Raw genomic sequence first — 26797 nt, 5'->3', positions numbered from 1 at the left:
CTAAAACCAAAGGCAAATTCATCCGTAAATAGCAACTTTAAAAATCGTAAAGCAGCACTACAAATGTGGTCCTGGATTCACAAAGCATATGTTGCCAGAAAAACATTTGCGGTGTTCCATCATGGTTTAAGCCAAATTTAACAAATACTAAGGAGCGTGTTCAAATAGATATACACAGTCCATGAATAAGCAATCAAATGTTTCTACGGTACCTTTACAGAAATTACAAAGTATGTCTTGTTTAGGTATTTTTAGTCTTGCACCAATCACATCATTACTACGAAAAAGATTTAATTTCATTGTAATTATCATAGTGCTATACTTTTTTGAAGGGTGCTTATATAAAATAGATTGAAACACATTTAAATTTTTTTTTTTTATTTATTTATTTTTTTTTTATTCAACTGTTTTCACAGTTTTTACAAATGGTGTGAACATGAAAAGGCTTCTCTTTTCCGCTTCACCGCCTGGTCGGGTAGAGATTTAAGTTTTCCCGGTTGCTCTCAGGTTGCCTCTTCTTTCTTCAGGTTTATATTCTGAAAGAACTGACCGACTGCAGATACTGATTTTACATTTGCCCCTGACATCAGGATGTTCCACCAGTATTCTTCCTCTCCGCACCTGCTGTTTTTGGATAAATGTCCCATGTGTGTCATTCTTTTTGCGGCCAGTTCCGGGCATGACAGCAAAAGGTGCCTCAGGGTTTCTACTGTTTCTGGTTTGTTGCAGAATCTGCAGAGGTTGTTAGGAGCCGAACCCCTGATGAATAAGATTTCTTTCGTATGTAAGAGATTCAGCCTAGCCCTTAGAAATGTATTTCTAATTTGCTTACTAGGCCCTTGTAGTAGATAGCTCATGGGTTCGTTCTGTTTTTGTTGGTTCACTGGAAGGTCTGCAGTCAGTTTGTATTTAGCCGCTTCTTCCAGCGTTTTAATCCAATCCATTTGTTTGAATTTTTTTATTGTTCTGGTGGGGTTATTTTCCAATTCTTCCCATGAGCTTCCGATTTCATCGAGGATTTCCGTGTTTCTTTGCTCCCAAGAGGCTAGAATGTTATTCTCTCCTTTGTTGAGTTCTTCCTTTATTACCTTGAAGATCTTCTCAGAGGATAGCCTGATTTTCCGGCTCAGCATTAGAGTGTTTAGCTTGACTCTTCCTTTTAAAGAGATGACATTGATTTCTCTGCGGATAGAAGCCATCGGGGTAGAATATGGGAGTGTTAGAATTTTCCTCCAAAATAAGCCTTCCAGCTTCAGCCATATTCGCTCCGGAATCATGAGCATCGCCTCTGCACCATAAGTGATGGCGGGTACTGCTTTCGCTGTGTAGAAGTTCAGCACTGGTTTTAATGAGAATTTTCCATATTTTTTGTCCATCAATCGAGCTTGTGTCATCATGATTTTAGTCTTGGCGATCAAGGATTCTTGCATGGGAGTTTCAAAGCGGTTTGTATTGATCGTGACTCCCAGATATCGGAATCATTTTACTTTCTCCAATCTCTCTCCCGCCAGAGACCATTTTGATTTTTCTTTTTGTATTGTGGTTTTTTCAAGAATCATTATTTTTGTTTTTGATGAATTTAGAATCAGGTTGTTAACCTCAAGATATTCTGAGAGCGAGGTAAGTTTACGTTGTAGTCCTATGGCGGTTTGATCCAATAATAAAATATCGTCGGCGTAGAGTAGTCTCCCAACCTTTTCATCTCCAATTTTGTGGGGGAATGTCCTAACAGTGAGGTCCCAGTTTTGGTAGTCGCCAATAAACGCATTGTACAATGCGGAGGCAAGTGGGCACCCTTGTTTAACGCCTCTGTAAGTGTTGATCTCCTCTGAAAGTTGGCCGTTTCCGTTGAATCTACCCCTCATAGATGTTCCGGAATACAGCTCGGTGATTGGGTTCAGGATTGAAGTCGGACAGTTCCGTGTCCTCAGTTTTGTCCAAAGTAGCTCTCTATTGACCGTATCAAATGCATGAGAGAGGTCTATAAAAGCCAGGTATATCTTTGGTCGTCCCTCTAACACCTTGGCTTTCAGAACACTCAGTAGCATTATGTTTGCCAATGTTCCGATATTTTTTACAAATCCTGTCTGAAAGTCGTCGTGTAATTCAGAGGAGGCTACCCATGTCTTGAATTTATCCAGAAGAAAAGTTCCGAATAGTTTCCCAATGGTGTCCAATAAGGCGATTGGCCGATAGTTTGCTGGGTTGGCTTTATCGCCCTTCTTGAAAATTGGGACCACATTTGCTAGCTTCCAAGATTTCGGGATAGATTGGGTGTCGGCGCATTGTTGGAATATTCGAGATATTAGTGCGCCCCATACTTCACTATTATTTTTGAGATCCACATTGGAGATTCCGTCGGGTCCAGGTGCCCGGGAGTTATTCAGTTTCCTTATTTTTTCGCAGATTTCCTTTTCGTCCTTTTCAATATCCCATTGGTTTTTTTGAAGCTGTATGGTTTCTTGGGTGTTACCCTCTGGTAAGGCAAACATATCCGAGAAAAAGGATCTCCAATGCGTCTCTCCAATTGAATTGGCTAAAGCATTATTTGAGTTCTCTCCTTTCGGGTCAATCAGGGCCCAGAAGTTTTTAGATTGTTTCCCACTTAGGGTCTTTAACATGTTCTCAGAATCTTCTTGGTACAGAATAGCACGGTGTGATTTAAGCCAATTTTTGTAAGATTTTTTCGCGAATACTGCTGCCTCCTCTGTTTGTTTTGAGGGGCGAGATTTCGCTTTGCGTAAGATTCTTCTCAATTCTCTTCTTTTCTCCACCAATTGCTTGTTATACGTGTGGTATGGCTTTTTGACTAGGGCTTGAGCGTTCCTTTGTTGGTGGTAGGGGATCAACAGGGGGTAATAGTCAGGTGTATTTGCTTCCCCTGGAGCAACAGTAGTTCTTTCGTAAGTCTTTGTGATGTTTCTTATTGCTTCAGCAGTGAGTCTTAATCTAGTCCCTGCGCCGTTAGTAAGAATTGACGAGGTCATTTTCTGTCTGTTTGCCTCCTATTTCCGTTCTGGGGCTGACCATATGGCCATCAGGAGGTTATGGTCACTGTTTTTGGTTCTTATGACTTCGAATACAGACGAGCAGGTTTCTGGATACGTATATGTGATCCAGGAAGGCCTTACGAGAGCCTTGTTCCCAAGTTGGAATACAGTTTGCTGTGTGAGAGGTCAAGTAATGAAGATTGTGAAGATCAAGTGCGTCCATAAGGAGTTCCCATCCTTTACCTCTCCGATCAGAGTCTCGAGTTGTCAAAGAGTCTTTGGGTACCAATGCAATGTATGGATCCCAGTTTGGTGTAGTTTGGCCAATGTTGGGTAGTGTCAAGTTTAAGTCTCCGCATATTATGATGTGGTCTAATGCCATCATATTTAGGCAGGACTCTATTGTTTGTCCGATGGTTTCAAGGAGTACTGCTTCCTTCACGACTTTTGGATTCCAGTATGTGTTTATCACTAGATACAATGTTGGTTTGTTCTCGTTCACCCTCTCTCCAGACTTCAGTTCTGATATCAAGGAAGCTAGGATTGACGCATTCGATAGTATTGTTTGTTTAAGTTGTAGGCCGCTGCAGATTCTGACTGCTGTCAGGAGGCCTGAGGTGGGCCTTCCAAATGTTCCTTGTGTAGCTGGAGAGAAGTCGATTTCGAAGCCGTCTAATGTTGGCTTCTTTAGGAGCCACGTCTCATGTAGACAAAGGAGGTCGAATGACCCCAGTTGCACGTCTGATTTGAGTGTCAAGTGGGAGAATCCTCTTGTGTTCCATGACCCCATTTTTAATTTACTTGCGGTCTGATGAGGGTTGTCAGCATCTTCGTTGACTCCTTTCGTGGTCGATCGTGGCTATCTTCTTATTTCTGTTAAGAGGCTTTCCTGCGTCCCGAACCATCTTTTTTTTTCCGGATCTTGCCGATGGGGACGTGAATGATTGTATAGTTCGCTTGTGCTATTTCTGGAGTGTGCTCGGTCCCTTGGTGACTTCCGGTTCTGCAGGGATCCCTTCAGGTCATGATCTGAAACCCTGTTACTCTGTTTTTCGATGTGTTCGCTCATGGACCCACTCAGCGCACTTTTATGCCATTGATGGGTTTTGATTGGTGTGAGCTGCATTTCCCATCTGTCTCTGTAGTTGACAGATTTTCTCGTCTCCCAATTAGGGGCCCTTCCGTGCTGTTTTCCAAGTGGGCTCCTATCTTCTTGGTTCCAGGTTCTGGTTTCCTCGATGTTTTTATGAGGTCTATAGTGTGAGACCCGGTGTCGTACGTGATCGTCATGGTTGGCCTCAAAAGTCTTCCTTTCGCTCCTAACTTGAGCTTTATTGCCTGGGTGAAAATTGGGCGAAGCGTGATGTGAAGCTCGGACTCTTGGGGAAGTGTCTGTCTTATATGGGGGTACACGGCCTCTGATGTATGTGTGATCTCTATCCTTGATTCCGATCGAAGTGTGGCTAGGAATCACTCTGTCTCCGTGTAATTCTTCCAAGTAGTAGCCTAGTTCTTTGAGGGCTTTGGCCTCCGCCTTGAGTTTAAGTCTCGTGCTAGCTGACGATATGTGGATATAGACACTGTCTATGCTGTGGGGACCCGAGAATTCAATTACGTCTAGACAGTCAGGTGTTACTGATCTGAGCGCAGGGATTTGATGGAATAGGTCCAGTATTACGGTTCTATTTAGAACCTGATTATGCTTTGATTTATGGCTGGGCTGCAGGAAGAAAGAGCGCGTGTCAGTTGTTCTGTTGTTTCTCGTTAAACAGGTGCGTTTCCATTCTCTTTCACGGATTTTCGGGGGGGTCCGCCAGGCTCTTTCCCTTGTTTGGCTACGATCTATAGAGTCTCTTTTTTGTTTCGAGTGCACTCGAGTTTTCCACCTATTGGGAGAATGCTTGTTTTTCCTGTTAGTGGCTTCCTCCCCTTTTATGGGGCTCGAGTAGTGTCTGTGTTTGGTTCCGGCCGAGGACGTATGTTTCACGTCTTCCGCCCTGTATGGTGCCGAGGATTTGGGCTCCAACTGTCTGATTTTCTTTGGAGGTGTGTCGTTGTCATGGCTTCGCTCAAAAGACACTGTTTTCCTTTTAGCTCCCCGGTTATTATCTGGTTTTGGTTCTTTGGCCCGCCATTGAGACGCGAGTTCCAGGGCGTCTTCCATTAGGTCGCTTTCGGTGCAGGAGGGCGATCTGTTGATGTTTTGATTGGCAATAGTTTGCTGGGGGGCTTTTGGAGTCGACAATTTGGGGCAAATTTTGATATATTTTCTATCAGGCGACGAAGAAGATTTAAAGGTTTTATATCAAATTCAAAATGTTTAAAAATCTTAAAACCTGTGAGGAGATCCCTGTTAATCACCCAGTCATAATACACTAATATTTTCTTAGTAATAAGAGGGCCGGATATCAAGCGTGTTCAACTAGATATACACAGTCCATGAATAAGCAATCAAATGTTTCTACCGTACCTGAAATGACAAATTCTGTCTTGTTTCAGTATTGTTAGTCTTGCACCAATCACATCATTAGTAGGAACAATATTTAATTTCAGTCTAATTATCATAGTTCTATACTTTTGAAGGGTGCTTATATAAAATAGATTGAAACACATTTAAAGGTTTTATATCAAATTCAAAATGTTTAAAAATCTTAAAACCTGTGAGATCCCTGTTAATCACCCAGTCATAATATACTAAGGTTTTCTTAGTAATAAGAGGGCAGGATATCAGTTTGTCCTCTGACAAACTCCTTCTTGTAATGTGATCATACACAAATCTTACCACATTGTTAGCACAGTACACAATTTATTCTTGATAACAACATCTAAAACAGTGTATAAGCACCCGGTTTGGGGTGGTGGTGTAAAGAACCTCTTTACAATTGTAAGTGGCTCCAAGTAATACAAACATGGAGGGACAAAAGTCCCAAAATGTCTTATTGATGGTAGCGGGACCCTCTGGGGGTGCCCAATCCACAGGATTTAAAGAAGTCTATGCTCCATAAATTGATGTAGGTATTATTTTCTGATGGTAATATTTAACTACTGGAGGTAGAGAAAATCAACCATATTTCCTATCTGTCGCAATCGGGTAACCGTAGACATTGGCCCTGATTCATGGATTATTTGCGCCGAAAAAAACGGGATTTGTGCCCCATTCTGCCTGTAAATCCCTGTTTAACAAATGGGGATTTGCATGCAGAATGGTGCACAAATCCCATTTCTTTCGGCGCAAATAATCCATGAATCAGGGCCAATATCACTGAACAGGTAATCTGCAGCATCCCTACCTTATCATTTGTTGATGTTGTTAACATACCAAAATATTTAAAAGAGTTAACTTTCTCAAGCGAATGACACATTAATTTCCATTTAAAAGAACATTTGAATAAATTAACAATTCCGGTCCTTCACTGGTTAGTTACTAAAATGTTTTATTTGTCAATATTCATCATTAAATCTAGTTTTGTACAATGATTGTAGACCACACATAAGGAATGTTGAAACCCAATTGGGATTATATCAAATAAAAAATGTAGTCTGCATCCAATATGTAGTGAATAAAAACAAAACCCAATTTAGGAGGATTAGCGCTTAAGTTCATGAGGACATATTTTAAATCCAACATATACATACTAAAAAGAAAAGGGGCTAAAACACATCCCTGGCATAGTCCTCCGGTGGAACTGATCTTATCAGTAAAGGTACCCTGCTGATTCAATCTGACATTAAGTCTTGTGCTTGTTTTAGGCTTTAGAGGTATCTAAGACTACTACATATAGTTCTCTTTTAGCCAAGTTTGATTCATTTTCTAAATAACACATTCTAAGAAAAACCAGCCGTTAAGGTAGGGACCAGCAAAGGGACCTCGTAGTAGGGCGGTAAGGGATTACCGGCACCGGTGCCCTTACAGGTGCCGGTAATCCCTTACCGCCATCCATGTAATGAGGCCCCTGGAGTTTTAATTAAATAACAAAATTGTTTTCATCCCATTGTTGCAATATATCTTGCATAACCTCAGCATCCCTTTGTTCTTTTAAAGATCTGTGGGCTTTAGACCAGTTATTATATCGCTGTTTAAAATTTGTTATTGTCACTAAATTTACTTCACCCGATTGTTTCAAATCCTTAACCAACCTTTTCAGTTCCTTTTTCTTCTGGTGGGTGGTTTTATCAAATGTATGCACAGGGAGATTTTTTTCCCTCCCCCTTTAAAATATCAAAAGAGGAGAGGTTTACAGGGAGCCTGTGGAGCATCAGCACAAAGTCAAACCTGGATGCATTATAAAACAAGTCCCCTGTATAGTAACTTTCTACAAGACAATTGAACTTTGGCGCCAGGGGGCCTCCACATAACTGCATGATCATGCACTCTAATAGTAACCTCAAGTGGTATTGTATTGGTTTGCGGACACTGAATATTCAAAGCTAAAACCAATTCTAGGGGGCTATGATCCCCCGCCCCCATATTTTGTGCAGTACGTTTAGTTCCTTAAAAGTGCAAATAAATCTATTGACACTAAAATATAATCAAGAGTCAAAGTCGACAGACCATTAGACCACTTGTGACTAGGCGGAATGTCCTCCCTGACATTTCCGTTTAGTATAGAGAAGTGCCACTTTTCCAATTCATCTCGTATAATCGTACACCTCTCTCTTAGTGGCATAGTGGCACTCATTCTCTCAGTAATGCCAAACCACTTTGAATCCAAATATACACTATTTAAATCACCAGGTAAAATTATAGAAGCTTGCTTGTCCGGAATAAAAATTGTTAAAATCTGCAATACATCATGTAAAAGGTTGCTAATATTAGTTGTTCCCGGATTAAAATACGCATTTAGCACCAGGTATCTACAATGTCAAGAATTCCATTCATCCCCCCATTTCAATTTAACTGCTAGTACATCTGGTCTGTTGGTAACAAGGTTGTCCATGGCTGTACCAGTCTGATGTCTTAACAAAACACTATACCTCCAAAAGGACGTCCCTTTTCACCCGTGGCACAAACCAAAAATCCATCTCAAACGGGTTCCTCCAAGACACATGTTCCCAAATGAAGTCATTTTTTATATAAGTGATGAGTAAAACCCTGTCTATTCCATGAGAGTAATCACAATTTAAAATCAGAACTTGAGGTTCAGTGTTGCTGAATAAGATCCCTTCGAATGCAAAGTGTTTACTACGTGTGACCAGTCGTAAGTAACACCTTGGAATTAAAATAGTTGAATTTACATCAGTTGTGTCACTAGTACCAGCACTTACATCGATCTTTAAATGTATTATCAGAGGCTCATGGGGAACAAACGAGGAGCCTGATATCAATAGCCTAACTGATACACCCTGCAAAACAGACTCTACATTCTCAGTAAAATCATAACCCATCTGTTTAAAGAGTAAGCTTCAGAAAATAACGATGTCTGTAATTAATTTCAATGAGAAACCCATCTTGACCCTCTCCACACGGTCAGTATCAAAAACGTCAACACTAGCAAGGTCTGATGACAAGAATGAAACTAGCTTAGGCATTGCAAGAAACAGAGTTATAATATATTGTCTGTTTAGTCAGCAAATTGCACGTACCTTGTATTTATGTTTAAGCTATAAACAGAACAAGTCATCTAACCGTGAAGAATCTTCTTTAGGGTTAACAGGGTTGAACTAGTCATCCGTCCCGGGGTAAGTTATTTTTGGCAACTTAATAATACCTTTTGGTTTAGCTCATGGACTGGAAGTATTTGAGTAAGAACACTAGACAATCCTGCTTGTGATTAGTTAACAATCTCTTCTCCTCAAGTGTGAGAAAAACTTTTTTCAACAGACAGTACTTTGGTTTCAGCAGGAATATAAATGGGCACAGTCCATAGCAATCTAGATTTATCATCCATTATCTTTGTAATCATGCGTATCAGTTGTGTCTTATCTAAGGGTTCTTTCAATTGCACTTCTTCAGGGTCAAACCTAGTTGGTACCCCTGCAGGCAGAAGTTACAAGGTCTTAGGTTGAGTCTATCTCAACCTAGTGTGTAACACATACACTATTATCAAAGGAGACATTAACCTCATTACAAGACTGAAGTGTACTGATAATTTCAATGTTTTCTGTGCATTCAATGTTTTTTTTGTTTTATTTTTTTTTACCGGGCACATAATAAAAGGTTTCCATACCTTGCCTTCCACGTCGGGGCTTGCAGACTCCTGTTGGGTGTCCTGACCCACGTTTAAGCTATCCTGCTACAACATTTGGTGCTGTGGGCTTAGGAAATTCAAGATGGCGGAAAACCCACATGTGCGCCGAAATCCAGGAAAGCTGCGCAGTTTGTGCGCCCACCAAAATGGTTGCCTCACTTGCCACCCACCAGTGCGAGAATGAAAGGCCGGGTTGCCATGAGGGAAATGGGTTGCCAAAGGAAAAACAGTAGCGCCGGTTAGCTTCAAAGCGCTTTAAAACCACCATTGGACTACCCGCACAGTAGTCTGAAACCATTGGGAATGGCAATGCTGATTGCCAAATGCAACCTAGAAGTGTGGGGAATTCATTTCTTAAATCCCAAAAATGAGTGCAGTACCAGTACTCACCACTATCCAAAAGCCGGCGTTTTTAAAACCACTCTGTGTGTTTTTCTGAAGGCAAGCAAAATGCCTATTTCAAACCTTGCAACATGTGCAAAATATTCACTGAACACCAGCAGACATTTGGCAGAATGGAGTTTTGTGTGCCTACAAAATCTGGGAAATGAAGAGCCCAAAAACAATGCTTATAACAAAAATGCTATGGAGTCAGCAGCTTAAGCCTAACTGCAACTGGATTTAAAACCACCAAAATCGAAAATGTTAAATTAAATGAGTGACCTATGTTTGGTGTCACATGCCTTTGTAACTGTTGAAATGTCATAGTTTTGCACTTAGAATCAGCATTCTAGCTGCATGTGTAAAATTACAAGTTATTTTAAAAGCAACAAAAAGTTAGCTGAAGGTCTGGCTTAAGGAACTTGATTTTGCCTAGCAACTACCCATCAGCAGTGAAACTTGAGTCACCACTGTGTTCCCAGGCCAACCTTCCTTTTGCTGCCCAGGCTAAGGATATGCCATCTATCTGATAATTGAATTTCCTGTGCTCTGCCAGAGAGTGAACAAAGCCCTCTCCACTCAGGCAAAGGTTTTTTATTACAGACGTCGTAAAAAGTGGCTTCCTCCTGGAGAAGCTGGGAGGAGCACTGCCTGTGAGAAGCAAGCTGGCTTGGCAGAAACTGGAAAGACTGGTTTCTGTACCATGTGACCTGAAAAGACACACCCCTGCAGCAAGGATATGGTTTTATAAAAAGGGGGATAATTCATAGAGCGGACATGTGAAAATTTTATAAATGATACCATAATTCTTGTGATTTTTCTGCCCACAGTTTAAGACGTGGTAGGAACCGGTGGTATGTTCAGGGGGGTTTTAGCGGAAAAATGGATATTACTCTAAATGTGTGCATGTTAAAAATCTGAAACTTCATCAGTTAATGTCCCTACCCCCTGCACACATGTATGTAAAGTTGGGTCCATGTCGGAAATTGGAAAAGCAGTTAAAAAGTCAATTATGTACACTCTTTGAATGCAAGCTCCGAGAATGAGCAGATTTGGACATAGACATGGCTAAATTCAGCCACACCATGTATATGTAATTTTAAACAAATGTGTACCTGTGCAAATATGTTTTTAGGTCAGATATAGATTGTGTGTAAAGTTGACAGGGGTGGGTTCTCTGTATCATAAACAGACCTCATCATGATGACACTTCATTTCATTCCCCCAATCAAGGGGACGAATGAAAGCTGACCAATTAGAAGCTGAGAGAGAGGTAGGGTCAGTGATGCTAGAACACACCCACATTCTAAACACATAAAAGCAGACAGACAGGACAGATAGGACTTTAAAAATCCATCTGCCGCTGGAAGCTCTGCCGGAAAAATCCATACTTACCTCCATCAACCTCCAGAAAGCCAAACTAGAGACTTCAATCTATCCAGAGCAGAGAGACCCAAAGAACCGGTGCCTAGCAGAGACCAGACCCCTGTGAGCAGTTCCAGAGGCCAGGCGCTGTGAGCAGAACCCGGAAAGACCTGACCAGACTGAAGTCTGTGACCAAGTCGCTTTCCTGTTCAAAATCTCTTGTGAGTACTTAGCAAAACTCAGAACACATCTCTTAGTTTAAATTCATCTAATTCAATCTATTTAACCTAAGTAGAACTGCCTCCTAGCTGTCACCTGTCATTCTAGCTGCAAAAATTTGTCACTTGTCATTTTGAAAAAGTGTGCGTTTAAAATTTACAAAACCAAAAACGACCTTTACTAAATTACTCATATCTCCGCAACCGTTTGGGCTAGAGACTTGCAATAACTTTCATTTGGAAGCTGAGATCCCAGGCTTTTCTAGGACCCCAAAACAGTAGAGATAGTCCTTGCGGTTCCTTTGTAATAGCGCTCGGCGCATCCGCGAATTTTACCGCGATTTGCAATTTCTTCACATGTAAAAACTGATGCTGTTTGCTTTCCATTGGCCAGAAATTCGTTTAACCTGCTAACTATCCCTGCATCATTGCTAGTGTGAGCCTGGACTAATATTAACTAGATACCACTCACCCTGAACCTCTATAAGGGAATTAAAAGCGTTTCCAGCATATTTCTCATTCATTGCCAGCACATATCAAAGCATTTGGGCCTGTGTTTTCAAAACTCCTATCTGTTTTCTGTTGTCTAAGCTTGCTGGATTGAACTGATTACATTGATTGCATTTCTGAGAACTGTGTGCTTTCCTCCCATTTCCTTGCATTGCATAAAGAGGGGGGGGAGTGAATAGCCAGAGAAAAGTGATTACATTGTTGGGTTGAAATCACATTGAGTATTTTCTGTATTGCATTCAGTGAATATTGCATCCACCTGAGCTACATAAAGCATCCTCTACCACAGTATACTTTTGTTCCTATTTCCCAGCGTGCTACCTTATCCATTTCATGTTAACTCATTAGTCATTATAAAGAAGTGTGCTAGTGCCAGATTCTCCGTTGTTAATATTTCCCATATCAGATTAAGTGTGATATTCAATTATTAATTTATTATAAAGTGTGATATCTATATTTTAATTTATCAAATAAACCTTTTAAACTTGCAAAACAGAACTACTTCTTGGCTCAGTGGGGTCAGGGGGATTCCAAGAGAGGGGTGTCATACAAGGGTAGTCATCCAGAACGCATGAACTGGACCTAAAGATATATCAATAAGGGTTTTCATTCAGTATTATAGACTAGGTGTTAATTTGGCTGTAGTGCTGAATTGAATCCTCTTACAAAGTGGGGGCTCGAGCCGAGACGTTGGGTTAGATTTACCACTTGTGCAGCTTAATACAGTGTGCTAACTGACGGGATACATACATCCGGTCGGATCACCACGCTGCATTACGCTGTGAAGCATTCCTCAAAAGGGACACTCCAAGAAAAGTTCTGTTCTGCAAAAATAAAATACAAACTTCTGTAAGTCAGGACAGAGACCAATCTCTAGAATGACGACCTTAGTAGACATGAAAATAGCCAGAGAGCACCTCTTGCATAAGCTATTTGTGAGAGGTGAATGGACCGAACAGGGCCAGGATGTGTGGTTGCAGGCCATCACACAACAGGTCACTGAAACAGGGTCAGATATATATAGAGATCAGGGTCCCTTACATGTGGCCCTGAGTGAACTATATATGGCTCCTAAAGCCAAAGAGGAACACAATAAGATTGCCAGGATAGCAGCATACCTGTACCTATACGTTGGAGACATGCAGGATAGATGTGCGGAAAGCCAAAATCTGGCAAATAGGCAACAGATGGCATTACAGAAGGCCCAATCTGATCTGGACTCTTCTGAGCAGAGGCTGCAGAGGAGCCAGGAGTCAGAAAATGACAGCAGACGGTACATCACTAAAATAAAGGAGGATATGGATGTGCTGCAAAAGGAAAAGTCAGAACAGGATACCAGATTTCTGGCCCTACAGAAGGAGCACCAAGACAGTTTGGACTCCTTACTGCAGAGCCAGAAAAAGCTGGAGCAACAATTAGACTTTAACAGGGCATGCACGGAGCAGGTAGCCACCCTGCAAAGTCATCTAGATAGAGTGAAGGTAGAGAGCAACAAGCTGATCTTGAAAGACCTGGATACCCAGGCAGAGTTTGATGAGGAGCGCCAAAAAGCTGGTGCCCTTCAACGGCAAAGGGACGACCTGGCGGCACAAATGCAGGCTCTTAGTCAGGAAAGAGACGCCTTAGGCCAGGAAGTCTGCCATTTAAAAAGGAAAATGGAAGAAAATCACCTGGCCCACCAGGGGCTGGGTGACCTCCAAAAAGAAAACCAGAACTTGGTAGAGCACACCAGAAGGGTGGAGGATGCTCTAGCAAGAAAGGAGCAGGCCAATAGGGACACAGCTCAGGAGGTAACCCTCCTGCAGCAAAGACTGGCCCAGTTCTCCAGGACCAACCAGGAAGCACAGAGGGAAAATGAGGCCCTCTGTCAACACAATGATAGGCTCCAGCAACAGGTAGCGATGCAGGAGAAACTGATAGAGTCGAGTAAGGCCTTAACAGAGGAACTGAAAGCACAAATGCAGGCTCTTGCATTGCAACAGGGAGCAGGGGCGGATAGAGATGAGGTCCGCTGGGAAAGAGAGACTCCTGACCATAACCGCAGGAGCCCTAACACCAGGGGCCTTCATCTTCCCCAGTCCCTGGACTCTACCACCCCCGTGTCCCCTGGCTCACATGAGCACAGGGCCACAGGGATGGCAGATTACTATCCAGCCAGAAGCATGGGGCTCATAGGCCAGTACCATCCAGGAATGGAGGGGTGGGCATCCAGGTATGGGCACCCAAGTACAATGCAGTTCAGTGGGGAACCCCAGGAGAGTAGGCCCATTAAGGGCATCCTGAAAACCTCTGCCCAGTTAGGTCAGTGGAGGGGGTACCCATCAAATCCTGACAGCAAGGAGGAATCTGAAGACTCCTCTGAACTGCGCAGGACGCAGGAGACCAGGTCCCCACATTCTGCCAGCCATTCCCAGGCTCGCAGAATCCGGGAAAACCTGGAAGAACAGACGGGAACCTCTGGGAGCAGTGCCTCTGAGTCCGACGAAGAATGGACAAGGGTTACCCGAACCAAAAAGGCCAATAAGGCAAAAAGGGCCTTGCTCAAGGACCCCTTAAAGCAGATTAAGGCGATCAGGAGCGTCATCACGCCTTACCATAAGAACGCTAAGTATTCTGTTTGGGAGCACTTAGAGTTGTTTGAACAAATGATGGAGACTTTCCATTTGAAGGACAGCCAAAGCTGCATTCAATATGTAAAGTGGACCTTCTCCCCGGAATACTCCAGTTTCTTTGCGGGGCTGGAGGACCAAAATCATTTAAGATGGTCCACCTATAAGGCGGCCATCCTGAAACATTTTTCTGTTCACAGAAATCCTCAAGAGGCTCGCAAGGCAGCCTACAATTTGCAATGTGGGGAGGATCAGGCCCCACAAGAATTTGTGCAGGAGTTAAAGCGGGCTTTTGCACAGACCACAAGAAGGGTGCGCACAGATAGTAGAGAGTTTATAAACACGTTTTTCCATGCCTTGCCCAAATATATAATGACCCAGCTCGTGAGAGATTTTCATGAGAAAAGATCTTTAGACTGGGTCATTGAACAGGCTACCCGGATCTATGAGGTGCAGAAGCCCATAGAAAATAAAAGCAATGCCCAGAAAAACCCCAAAGCCAACAGCACCCCTGCTGCTGTCAAGGTGGCAGAGGTAAAGGTCACCCCCGTTTTGGATCTGGAGATGGGGGGGCCTAAAAACCTACCTGCACCTAATAATGCTAGGCCCAGAAGGTCCTCGGGCCAGTCACAGACAGGGAGCCAGGGAGGCAGCCCCACAAATGGGGTCCCTCGCTCTCCTGACTATGTAAGTCCTCGCTACAAAGGTAACAGACCCATCCTGGGTTATGTGTGGACTCCTCCAGCCCAAGGGGGGGGATCCAGACAAGCACCTAACCCAGGGAACTTCCCTCCAAACTTCCCACAGGAGGGCAGAAATTTACCAAACCCTGGGCAGAACTTTTTCCCCAGATATCCACCCGACTTTCAGCCCCAAAACCATCCATCCTTCTTTCCCCAATTCCCTGAGCCCAGACCACTGAATCCGGGAGAGGGGAGGCCAAGGGTGGAGGGGTACCCAAATCTTCCCAACCCGGGGTATTACCAGAGAAGGGACAGCTACCCTTCCCGGGATCAGCCCAGGGGAGAAAACAGGGCCCCGTATCAGCCTGAGCGGGTTTCCCAGTTAGAGCGCCAGGTTCAAAACATGGCGCGGGATATGGGTCATATACTGAGGGCGCAGCAGAACCCTCAGATCAGCATGCCGGCGCAGAACGCACCCAACTCTGGACCTGGTGCTCCAGAACAATGACGGGGGCAGCACCCCGATAACTCACCGGTTCCCAGGGAGGAGGCACAAGGGGAAGGGGGGTGTAAAGCCTTGGAGGAAGCTTCCTTCCTCACTTGTAAACAGCCCCTGGAAACCCAGGAACCGGAAACAAAATCTCTTGCCCCTGAAAGTCTGCCTCCTAAGGAGCAGAGGGGGGGTAGGAGAAACAAAAGACCCAAACAGACTCAGTTTGAGGAGGAGGTACAGATCTTCCAATTTGAGGGAGAGGGATCCTCAGAGGATCCTGGGAAAAGGATCTTCTCCTTCAGAGAGGGGGGAACTCCTCCCAAAGAAAAATGGGTCCCTAGGGATGCAAATCCAGACTGGGGAGATGTGGAGACTGAGCTACCGCCGCCCACCATCTCATCCCAGAACCAACAGCAAGAAAATCCCCTGGTTCAAACCCATCCTGGCGACTGCCTCCAAAAAAGGGGGGGCGGCCCAGAAACGGAGCCAGGGGAACCCACAATGGCTCTGATCTCCAGTTGCAAAATTTTTCTTTCAGATTCCCAAGACTCTCCACAGAATTCTGCCCAAATCTCCTCGCTAGCGATGTCCAAAACCAGAAAATTAGCCCACCCGTTGTCCAAAAATGTACATTATCTGTGCCCCCTTGAGGAGAAGGAGGGAAGATATTATGCCCCGGTACAAGTACAGGGGCAGGGTAAAATCTCAGCACTGGTGGACACTGGATCTCAAGCTACCCTTCTGTCCAGAAGGGCCTTTGACGAACTGAATGCAGGAAGGGGAGAGAATTACCAAATTCCTCTCACCTCTCTTCCTGGACAACTGCAGAACTTTGACGGGAAGGAAATTCCCGTCGAGGGGACGGCAGACTTGGACATTAAGATCGGGCGACATAAGTTGAAACACCCGGTCATAGTTGTGACCCCAGAGGGCACCCCTTGTTTACTAGGGAATGACCTCCTGAGAAGGTTGTCACCCCTAATAGATTGCGTAAACAAGGTCCTCTGGACTCAGACTAGCCGACCAATAAAATTGAAACAGAGTGTCAACCATGTTAGTTTAAACGGCACATGCCACATGGTTGAACAAAAATCTGACCAAGTAGAATTTCACTTCCAGAACAACCAGATTCCAGACGTGACAGTAATAGCAGTAGGACAACAGACTGGTGATGGGGGGTCCTCTCTATTTCTGAAAATCAACCTTCCTTCCAGTCTAAAGTGGTATTCCACGCTGGAAGGAAACACTCTGAAATTCTATACTAATCCACAATCTGAAACTCCCACTCCTATAGTCCAGAAAGATGTGAAATCAGCTCAAAGTCTGGCTGATATTCAGCAAATAGGAGAGCAGTTGTTCATCCCTGTTCAGTTAAATGATGGGAAGGACTCTGTTCTCGCTCGAGTGTGTGTGAACAACGGTAAGAGCTTCATCAGTGAAGCCATGTTCCGCCAACTCCCAAAAGATCCAGCCATTCCCACCTTCAAACTGATAGACAAATGGGAAATGGACCTGGAAGTACCTAATTCCAAACATCTCCTGCCAAGCAGGTGTATGCTCAAAATCTCCATTGGCAACAAGAGCATAGTCCACAATTGTTGGGTCGTGCGAGACGTCACTGCCGCCTTTTACTTAGGCAGTGACATTCTCAATCGCTTGGCCATTAGTTTGGACCTAATAAACTTCAAAGCTTGGTCCCGATTAGCGGATAATCCCATGGGCTTTGATGATCCAGAAAAAGCATTTAGGTCAGCTCAATTGCTACCTTATGCAGTTGAAATTCAGATCAAAGAGGAAGTCACCATCCCAGAAAGGACCCGACAATTCTCCCTGGAAGTGAAAGTTAAAAGGGGACAAGAGTTGAAAAACCCTGATGCTTACATACATCTAAATGCTTCTCTCCAACAGCAAGGGTTGGGGGTAAACCCAACTCCATTAGTCAACCTAGAACATGACACCATTCCAATAGAGGTGGATAACAGCGACTTAAAGAGTGTTACTCTAGCCGCAGGCACCATTATTGGAATGGCGGTTGATGACCGACATTTTTCCATTGATTTAGGTAATGAACTGTTAGGACCAATCCCCAAGGACTGTTTTGACAGTGACAGTGAGGACAACACAACACCAGACAGGATTTTTACCCGGCATGGGGGGAACTTCCTGGTGTACACTTCCTGCCCCTATGGTAAGGAAGATGTGACTTGTGACTTCAGGAGGGATGAGGTGATTTTCCAGGTCCATGAGGGCTGCCTTTCCCACCTGAAGCCTCCGGTCCAAATCAGCACTCTGACCAGGGACTTCTCCACCCAGCTGGAGGAGGCCGCGGAGATAGCCAAACCAGAAGTCTTTCCAGGCTTCAGGCAGATGGTGGAAGAGAGAGTCAACCTAGCTGATGCCTGTGTGACTCTGGAACAAAAGCAAAAGTTGAAACAAGTTTTCTTGGATTTCCAAGATCTCTTTGCGGTAGACTCATATGACTGTGGTCGCACCGACATCCACACCACAACAATCCCCACGGACCCTGGCATGACTCCAGTGTTTGTGAAGCAATATCGCTTGCCTCTCGCATCAATGGAGTCCCTTACTGAAATAATTAAGAACCTTGAGTCCCGGGGAATAATCCGTCCAGTCCACAGCACCTTCAATAATCCGGTGCTGGGAATATTGAAGCCAAACGGCCAGTGGAGACTCTGCGCTGACCTCAGGGAGCTCAACAAACGGGTCCACACTTCCCGATGGCCTCTTCCCTACATTGACCAAGGGCTGGCCCAGATTCAGGGGTCACAGGTATTCACTGCAATAGACCTGACCAATGGATACTGGACCGTGCCTGTCAGTAGGGAGGACCAATACAAGCTGGCTTTTACCTTTGGGGGCCAGCAGTACACATGGACCCGGACTCCCTTCGGATACCTTAACTCCGGTAATGAGTTCAATATTTTCCTACATAAGGCCATGCCCGACCTGGGTACGAGGGGTAACCTGGCTTATGTAGATGATGTCCTCATCAAAAGTTCATCTGTGGAGGAACACATAGCGGAGATCCGTTATGTTCTGACACAGTTGAGGGCCGCCGGAGCAAAACTTTCCTTTCAGAAAGCACAGTGGTGTAGAACCCGTGTTAATTTCTTGGGGCATGAGATTACTCCTCAGGGCCTCTGTCCCCAGGAAAAGAAAGTGGAAGCACTTCAGAAACTGAAAGACCCCACAACTCTGCGGGAACTAAGGAGCCTCCTTGGACTGACTAATTACAGCAGAAAGTTCATTGAGGGCTATGCAGAGATCACCAGACCCCTGATTCATCTCCTGAAGGGGGGGGTCAAGTGGGAATGGGGTCCAGAACAAGCCGAGGCGGTAAAACAACTCAAAAGAAGCCTCTCACAAGCGCCTTGCCTAGCTTACCCTGTCAGAAACAAGGAGTTCTTCCTGGAGACGGGGTTCTCTGATACGTGCTTGACGGCAGTATTATACCAAAAGCATGACAAGGTCAATAAAGTAATCTCCTATGCGAGCAAAACTTTATCCTCTGTGGAGGAAAAATTCAACGATTGTGAGAAGGCACTCCTGGCAACGGTGTGGGCATTGAAGAATTACCGCCCGTTTATCCAGGGGGAACACATCATAGTGGAGACTCCACACCAGCCTCTGCAATATCTCCAAAGTGACAGAATCCGGGCCGGAAATGTGAGTAATTCCCGAATTACTTCCTGGATTCTGTCAATGCAAGGCTTTCCTGTGGAGGTCAGATATGGCCAAAACAAGAAGAGTCCCCTCGCGCAAGGTCTGGCTGACTTGCATGATTGTGCCAGAGAAAACTGTCTCGAGGACGAAAGTCTAAAAATAAAGGACAACATGGAGGCATACCTTAATTCCCCACACAAAGTCTTTGAAGAAGACAAGTGTGAGGGAATGCCCACTGTCTATGTGGATGGATGCTCTTACCATGTTGACTACAACGGGGAGAAAGAACTAGTGGCCGGCGTAGGGAATGCATGGGTGAATGAGTCCCCAGAACCCTCCGCCGGATTCAAAATTGGTCCCCGAAGTAGTCAGGTGGCAGAATTGATGGCTGTGCATCAGGCCATCCTCACTGCTGTCCAACATCAACTCCACGAACTGGTCATAATCACAGATTCGGATTATGTACGGAACGGGTTCGTGGAGCACCTGGTTAATTGGAAAACCAGAGGCATGTTATGTGCTAACAACAAACCCTTGAAACATGGGAAGTTGATCCAAAACATTGATGATCTGGTCACCTCGAATGGGATGACCATCTATTGGAAGAAGATCAAGGGTCATTCCAAAGTAGAGGGACCAGACAAAACTGGAAATGACTTAGCTGATCAGCTGGCCAAAACCGGGGCCATCCAAGGGGATCTAATTGAGATTGAGTCCCTGTTGGGGGAAATCCAGGTCACTGCTATCACTAGGTCCCAGACAAATGCTCACAACGACCTTTCAATTGCACAATGGAGTAAGGAGACCCCTGATGCTGATTTGATTACCGCTCAGAAGGGGGATCCAATAATTGGTAAATTTTACCAGCACCTTGAGGACCCTGAGAACTTTCCCCTGACGGATACCGATTACACTGGGAAAGAGGACCTAAGAGTGTTGATGAAATGTCCAAAAATGTTCAGAATCCAAGACGGCTTGCTGGTAAGGAAATCCAAAGCTGGCCACGATCAGTGGGTGGTTCCTACCTCATTCCGAAGCCTGATGTTAAGTCACGCCCATGATGCGGCCACGGCCGGTCACAGGGGGTTTCACACAACATTGGAAATCTTAAGAGAGGTTGCCTACTGGCCACACATGGGGCAGGACCTCGACCAATACTTGAAGGGGTGTCTTGTGTGTGCACAATTTCAGCCATCATCCCTCACGCACCGGGCGCCTTTACAAAAGAGGGGAATGACACTGCCATGGTCAGATTTACAAATCGACTTTGTAGGCCCTGTGATTCGCTCGGCTAGGGGGAATAAGTACATGTTGACTGTGACATGTTTGTTTACCAAGTGGGTGGAATGTCTCCCAGCCCCAAACTGCAAGGCAGAAACTGCAGCTGCCTTGATGATTAACCACATCTTTTCCCGTTTTGGTCTACCTCAAAGGATTGAGTCAGACAGAGGTAGCCACTTCACCAGTGAAGTAATGACAAAGATGTGGGAGATACTGGGGGTCAAGAGAAAGCTGCATATTGCTTACCGGCCAGCTTCTTCTGGGGCAGTAGAGAGATATAACCGGACAATTGTGAGCATATTAAAGAAGTTTGTGGCAGATTCTGGGCCAAGTTGGGATATCCGATTACCTCTGGTCCTAATGGCTATCAGATCTACCCCTTCATCTGCAACCAAAATGTCACCATTTGAGTTGATGACTGGGCGCAAGATGGTGCTTCCTCAGCATTTGCTCTACAGGACCCAAGAGCAGACACTGATAAATGCCTCCACTACTCATGAGTATGTAGAGAATTTAAGGAAACACCTCCAACATGCTTTTGCTTATGCTCAGCGGAATCTAGAAAGATCGGCTGATAGCATGAAGACCCATTATGATCTGAAAACTTCCAGGAAGGAATATCAGGTGGGAGACCGGGTCTATCTATACAATTTCCAAAGGAACCAGGCCAAGCAGCGCAAATTTTTGCCTACATGGAAGGGACCCTTTGAGATCGTCGATAAGATCTCCCCTGTGGCCTACAAGATCCGCATCCCCAAAGGTGGTTCGGCAGAGGGGGAAGACAAGTGGGTCCACATAAACCAGTTGAAATGTTGCCATCCCAGGCACACTCTGCAACAACTGGAGGAATCCTCTGGAATCCTAGCGGGTACTGTATCAGACTAATTCAGTTCCAATCATAAAACCTACCACATCTAGTCTCTAAAATACTGTGATTTACATGAAACTGTCTCTAGTGATGCTGTTTTTTTTTTTTCAAAATAAGAATGTAATATTTCGTTACGATGAAATGCAAATGCTGCCCCACTATCTCAACAGTGGTGGAAAAAAAAATCGTCTATGAGTAGATATTGCCGCTCTTCCTTTATCATCCTAGGAGAGATGAAACCATGAAGGATGACCAAGAAGGACGATCCGGAGACCGGGAGCAAAGACACAACGGGCCCAGTGGACCGCCCAATACTCCCATCAGGACCGGCGAGGAGAACCGATCGATCAGTACCGGATGGAGAAGAAGATGCTGAACTGTGCCATCTACAGAAGAGGAAGAAGATTATGCGGACAGACCGGTGCATGGGTCAAAACCCTTGTGCACGCGACTCCCCATCGACTCAAATTCAAAGTGCAGTCGCGTGGGGGGGACTTGTTGGGTGTCCTGACCCACGTTTAAGCTATCCTGCTACAACATTTGGTGCTGTGGGCTTAGGAAATTCAAGATGGCGGAAAACCCACATGTGCGCCGAAATCCAGGAAAGCTGCGCAGTTTGTGCGCCCACCAAAATGGTTGCCTCACTTGCCACCCACCAGTGCGAGAATGAAAGGCCGGGTTGCCATGAGGGAAATGGGTTGCCAAAGGAAAAACAGTAGCGCCGGTTAGCTTCAAAGCGCTTTAAAACCACCATTGGACTACCCGCACAGTAGTCTGAAACCATTGGGAATGGCAATGCTGATTGCCAAATGCAACCTAGAAGTGTGGGGAATTCATTTCTTAAATCCCAAAAATGAGTGCAGTACCAGTACTCACCACTATCCAAAAGCCGGCGTTTTTAAAACCACTCTGTGTGTTTTTCTGAAGGCAAGCAAAATGCCTATTTCAAACCTTGCAACATGTGCAAAATATTCACTGAACACCAGCAGACATTTGGCAGAATGGAGTTTTGTGTGCCTACAAAATCTGGGAAATGAAGAGCCCAAAAACAATGCTTATAACAAAAATGCTATGGAGTCAGCAGCTTAAGCCTAACTGCAACTGGATTTAAAACCACCAAAATCGAAAATGTTAAATTAAATGAGTGACCTATGTTTGGTGTCACATGCCTTTGTAACTGTTGAAATGTCATAGTTTTGCACTTAGAATCAGCATTCTAGCTGCATGTGTAAAATTACAAGTTATTTTAAAAGCAACAAAAAGTTAGCTGAAGGTCTGGCTTAAGGAACTTGATTTTGCCTAGCAACTACCCATCAGCAGTGAAACTTGAGTCACCACTGTGTTCCCAGGCCAACCTTCCTTTTGCTGCCCAGGCTAAGGATATGCCATCTATCTGATAATTGAATTTCCTGTGCTCTGCCAGAGAGTGAACAAAGCCCTCTCCACTCAGGCAAATGTTTTTTATTACAGACGTCGTAAAAAGTGGCTTCCTCCTGGAGAAGCTGGTAGGACGCACTGCCTGTGAGAAGCAAGCTGGCTTGGCAGAAACTGGAAAGACTGGTTTCTGTACCATGTGACCTGAAAAGACACACCCCTGCAGCAAGGATATGGTTTTATAAAAAGGGGGATAATTCATAGAGCGGACATGTGAAAATTTTATAAATGATACCATAATTCTTGTGATTTTTCTGCCCACAGTTTAAGACGTGGTAGGAACCGGTGGTATGTTCAGGGGGGTTTTAGCGGAAAAATGGATATTACTCTAAATGTGTGCATGTTAAAAATCTGAAACTTCATCAGTTAATGTCCCTACCCCCTGCACACATGTATGTAAAGTTGGGTCCATGTCGGAAATTGGAAAAGCAGTTAAAAAGTCAATTATGTACACTCTTTGAATGCAAGCTCCGAGAATGAGCAGATTTGGACATAGACATGGCTAAATTCAGCCACACCATGTATATGTAATTTTAAACAAATGTGTACCTGTGCAAATATGTTTTTAGGTCAGATATAGATTGTGTGTAAAGTTGACAGGGGTGGGTTCTCTGTATCATAAACAGACCTCATCATGATGACACTTCATTTCATTCCCCCAATCAAGGGGACGAATGAAAGCTGACCAATTAGAAGCTGAGAGAGAGGTAGGGTCAGTGATGCTAGAACACACCCACATTCTAAACACATAAAAGCAGACAGACAGGACAGATAGGACTTTAAAAATCCATCTGCCGCTGGAAGCTCTGCCGGAAAAATCCATACTTACCTCCATCAACCTCCAGAAAGCCAAACTAGAGACTTCAATCTATCCAGAGCAGAGAGACCCAAAGAACCGGTGCCTAGCAGAGACCAGACCCCTGTGAGCAGTTCCAGAGGCCAGGCGCTGTGAGCAGAACCCGGAAAGACCTGACCAGACTGAAGTCTGTGACCAAGTCGCTTTCCTGTTCAAAATCTCTTGTGAGTACTTAGCAAAACTCAGAACACATCTCTTAGTTTAAATTCATCTAATTCAATCTATTTAACCTAAGTAGAACTGCCTCCTAGCTGTCACCTGTCATTCTAGCTGCAAAAATTTGTCACTTGTCATTTTGAAAAAGTGTGCGTTTAAAATTTACAAAACCAAAAACGACCTTTACTAAATTACTCATATCTCCGCAACCGTTTGGGCTAGAGACTTGCAATAACTTTCATTTGGAAGCTGAGATCCCAGGCTTTTCTAGGACCCCAAAACAGTAGAGATAGTCCTTGCGGTTCCTTTGTAATAGCGCTCGGCGCATCCGCGAATTTTACCGCGATTTGCAATTTCTTCACATGTAAAAACTGATGCTGTTTGCTTTCCATTGGCCAGAAATTCGTTTAACCTGCTAACTATCCCTGCATCATTGCTAGTGTGAGCCTGGACTAATATTAACTAGATACCACTCACCCTGAACCTCTATAAGGGAATTAAAAGCGTTTCCAGCATATTTCTCATTCATTGCCAGCACATATCAAAGCATTTGGGCCTGTGTTTTCAAAACTCCTATCTGTTTTCTGTTGTCTAAGCTTGCTGGATTGAACTGATTACATTGATTGCATTTCTGAGAACTGTGTGCTTTCCTCCCATTTCCTTGCATTGCATAAAGAGGGGGGGGAGTGAATAGCCAGAGAAAAGTGATTACATTGTTGGGTTGAAATCACATTGAGTATTTTCTGTATTGCATTCAGTGAATATTGCATCCACCTGAGCTACATAAAGCATCCTCTACCACAGTATACTTTTGTTCCTATTTCCCAGCGTGCTACCTTATCCATTTCATGTTAACTCATTAGTCATTATAAAGAAGTGTGCTAGTGCCAGATTCTCCGTTGTTAATATTTCCCATATCAGATTAAGTGTGATATTCAATTATTAATTTATTATAAAGTGTGATATCTATATTTTAATTTATCAAATAAACCTTTTAAACTTGCAAAACAGAACTACTTCTTGGCTCAGTGGGGTCAGGGGGATTCCAAGAGAGGGGTGTCATACAAGGGTAGTCATCCAGAACGCATGAACTGGACCTAAAGATATATCAATAAGGGTTTTCATTCAGTATTATAGACTAGGTGTTAATTTGGCTGTAGTGCTGAATTGAATCCTCTTACACTCCTTAGAAGACAACACATCCTAATTAGTCTGCTAGGTAAAACTTTAGCACCCTTTTTCGACAGGCAAACAATTAGATGTCAAGTGCAGCTCTTAAAACATTTGCGTGAACACTTAGTACGATTTTTGGGGACGTTTTTATTGTTTTTTTTTTCTATTGTTTTGATTTTTAGCAAAAAAAGGAATGAAGTAGTGTATTGTTGCTACCAGGTACCTCTTCCTCGTTTCCTACTACCACCTCTACTTGTTCCCGTGGCAGTAATGAGTTTGCCATAGCCTTCACTAAAGACTCTGCTTCACTTGGAAAATGGCTATAAGGAGACTGTAAAGGACCTCCTAACTCGACCGTGCCCTGCTTAGAACTTTGTCTTTTGATATTGTTTATAACACAGTTTCTGATCTTGTCCTGAAGGACGATATCCAACCTGCGTACAATTTCGGATAAAAATCATCATACATTAGTCCGGATCACGAGTAGCGGATTCCAATCGGACCCAATAGGGGTTTCATGGCACTATTAGCACTGGCAGTATTTGTGCCGAAAATGGCCAAAAATTGCCGGAATGCTGGATTTTTACCTCGAGCAAAAAGCTGTAGGTAAATCTCCCAAATGTCCACCTAACTCATAATAGGGCCAGCCCATAAATGCAGCGGTAATAGCATTCCCGCCACATTTAAGGACTACCACTCAACTCATGATGAGGCCCACACACTTTTTTGCCAGTTCTTGAGAAATAATTAGACCCGAAATTGAAACATCTATTAATAAGTCCTTGTCGGGGCAATCCAGCAAGTCGTCTGGATCAATATATTCAAATGAACATGACGTTTTCAAACGTTCAAGAGGATCAGCGATAACGCATTCCCTCACAGGAAGTACAATATTTACACAACTGAGGTTTATTAACAGATTTTTAGTGACAACTGGGAGTGCAATATGAATTTTGCATGTAGTGGGAGAAATTCCAGGTACCACCTGTGCCATTGAGTGCCCAGAGAAGAGAGCCTTACCCTCTGTAATCAAACCAGAGCCCCTGCTGCCTTTGGAGGTAATTTTAGACTTATGATGTGCTTTGGCCATATTGTAATCACTGCATGACTTGTAGATGACATATTTATATACATTTTTCTGCTCCTTAGATCGTAAATCATCAATGACGGTAAACAAGTGCACAAGCAGTTTAAATCATTGAAGCTGACCCCTTGCACCTTGAGAGAACACTGCACCTGATCTGAGGAGTATAACCAATTAAACTCCAAGAAATGAGGCACTTACTTCTCTCGATGAGAATGCAAACTGGCATGCGCTGAAAATGCATAGAGGACAAACAGCGTACAACACTCGCTTCACAGATTTTACACTCCTGTCACCAGCACTTTGCTCACTAATGAAGGGTGCCACTAATAAAGTTCACATCAAATAGAAGCAAAGTTGGGAGTTGATCACAGAGTTGTTCTGCAGTCTGTGAGTTGGGAGAGGAGTCTGTTCTTCCTGGTGGCTTTTGTGTGACACTGTTTTGGAAGAGGATCTGCGTTCAAAACCCCTGTCATCCCGCAGAGTGAGCGTGGATTTGATCGCAGAGTTGATCTGGAGTCTGAGAGTTGGGAGAGGAGTCTGTTCTTACAGGATGCTATTGTGTGACGCTGTGTTGGAGGACGAGCTGTGCTCAAAACCCCTGTTTTCCTGTGCAGTAGCCACAGAGTTGATTGCAGAGTTGCTGTGCAGACTGCACAGTCTAGGAAGGGTAAGAAGGTCTGAGGGTCTGAGATATGTGCCACTGGGAGGTTTGGAGACTACTGTTTGTTCCTAACTCCAGCTCACTCGCTGAGTGCTGCCTATGTTCTCTTGGTCCTAGCTACACTACCATTTTCCCAAGAGTGACTGCGCACCTTGTCTTT

This window comes from Ambystoma mexicanum, chromosome 6q (genome assembly GCF_040938575.1).
Source record: "Ambystoma mexicanum isolate Mex_15411 chromosome 6q, UKY_AmexF1_1, whole genome shotgun sequence".
Taxonomy (NCBI): Eukaryota; Metazoa; Chordata; class Amphibia; order Caudata; family Ambystomatidae; genus Ambystoma; species Ambystoma mexicanum.
Note: the sequence above shows the minus strand (reverse complement) of the source record.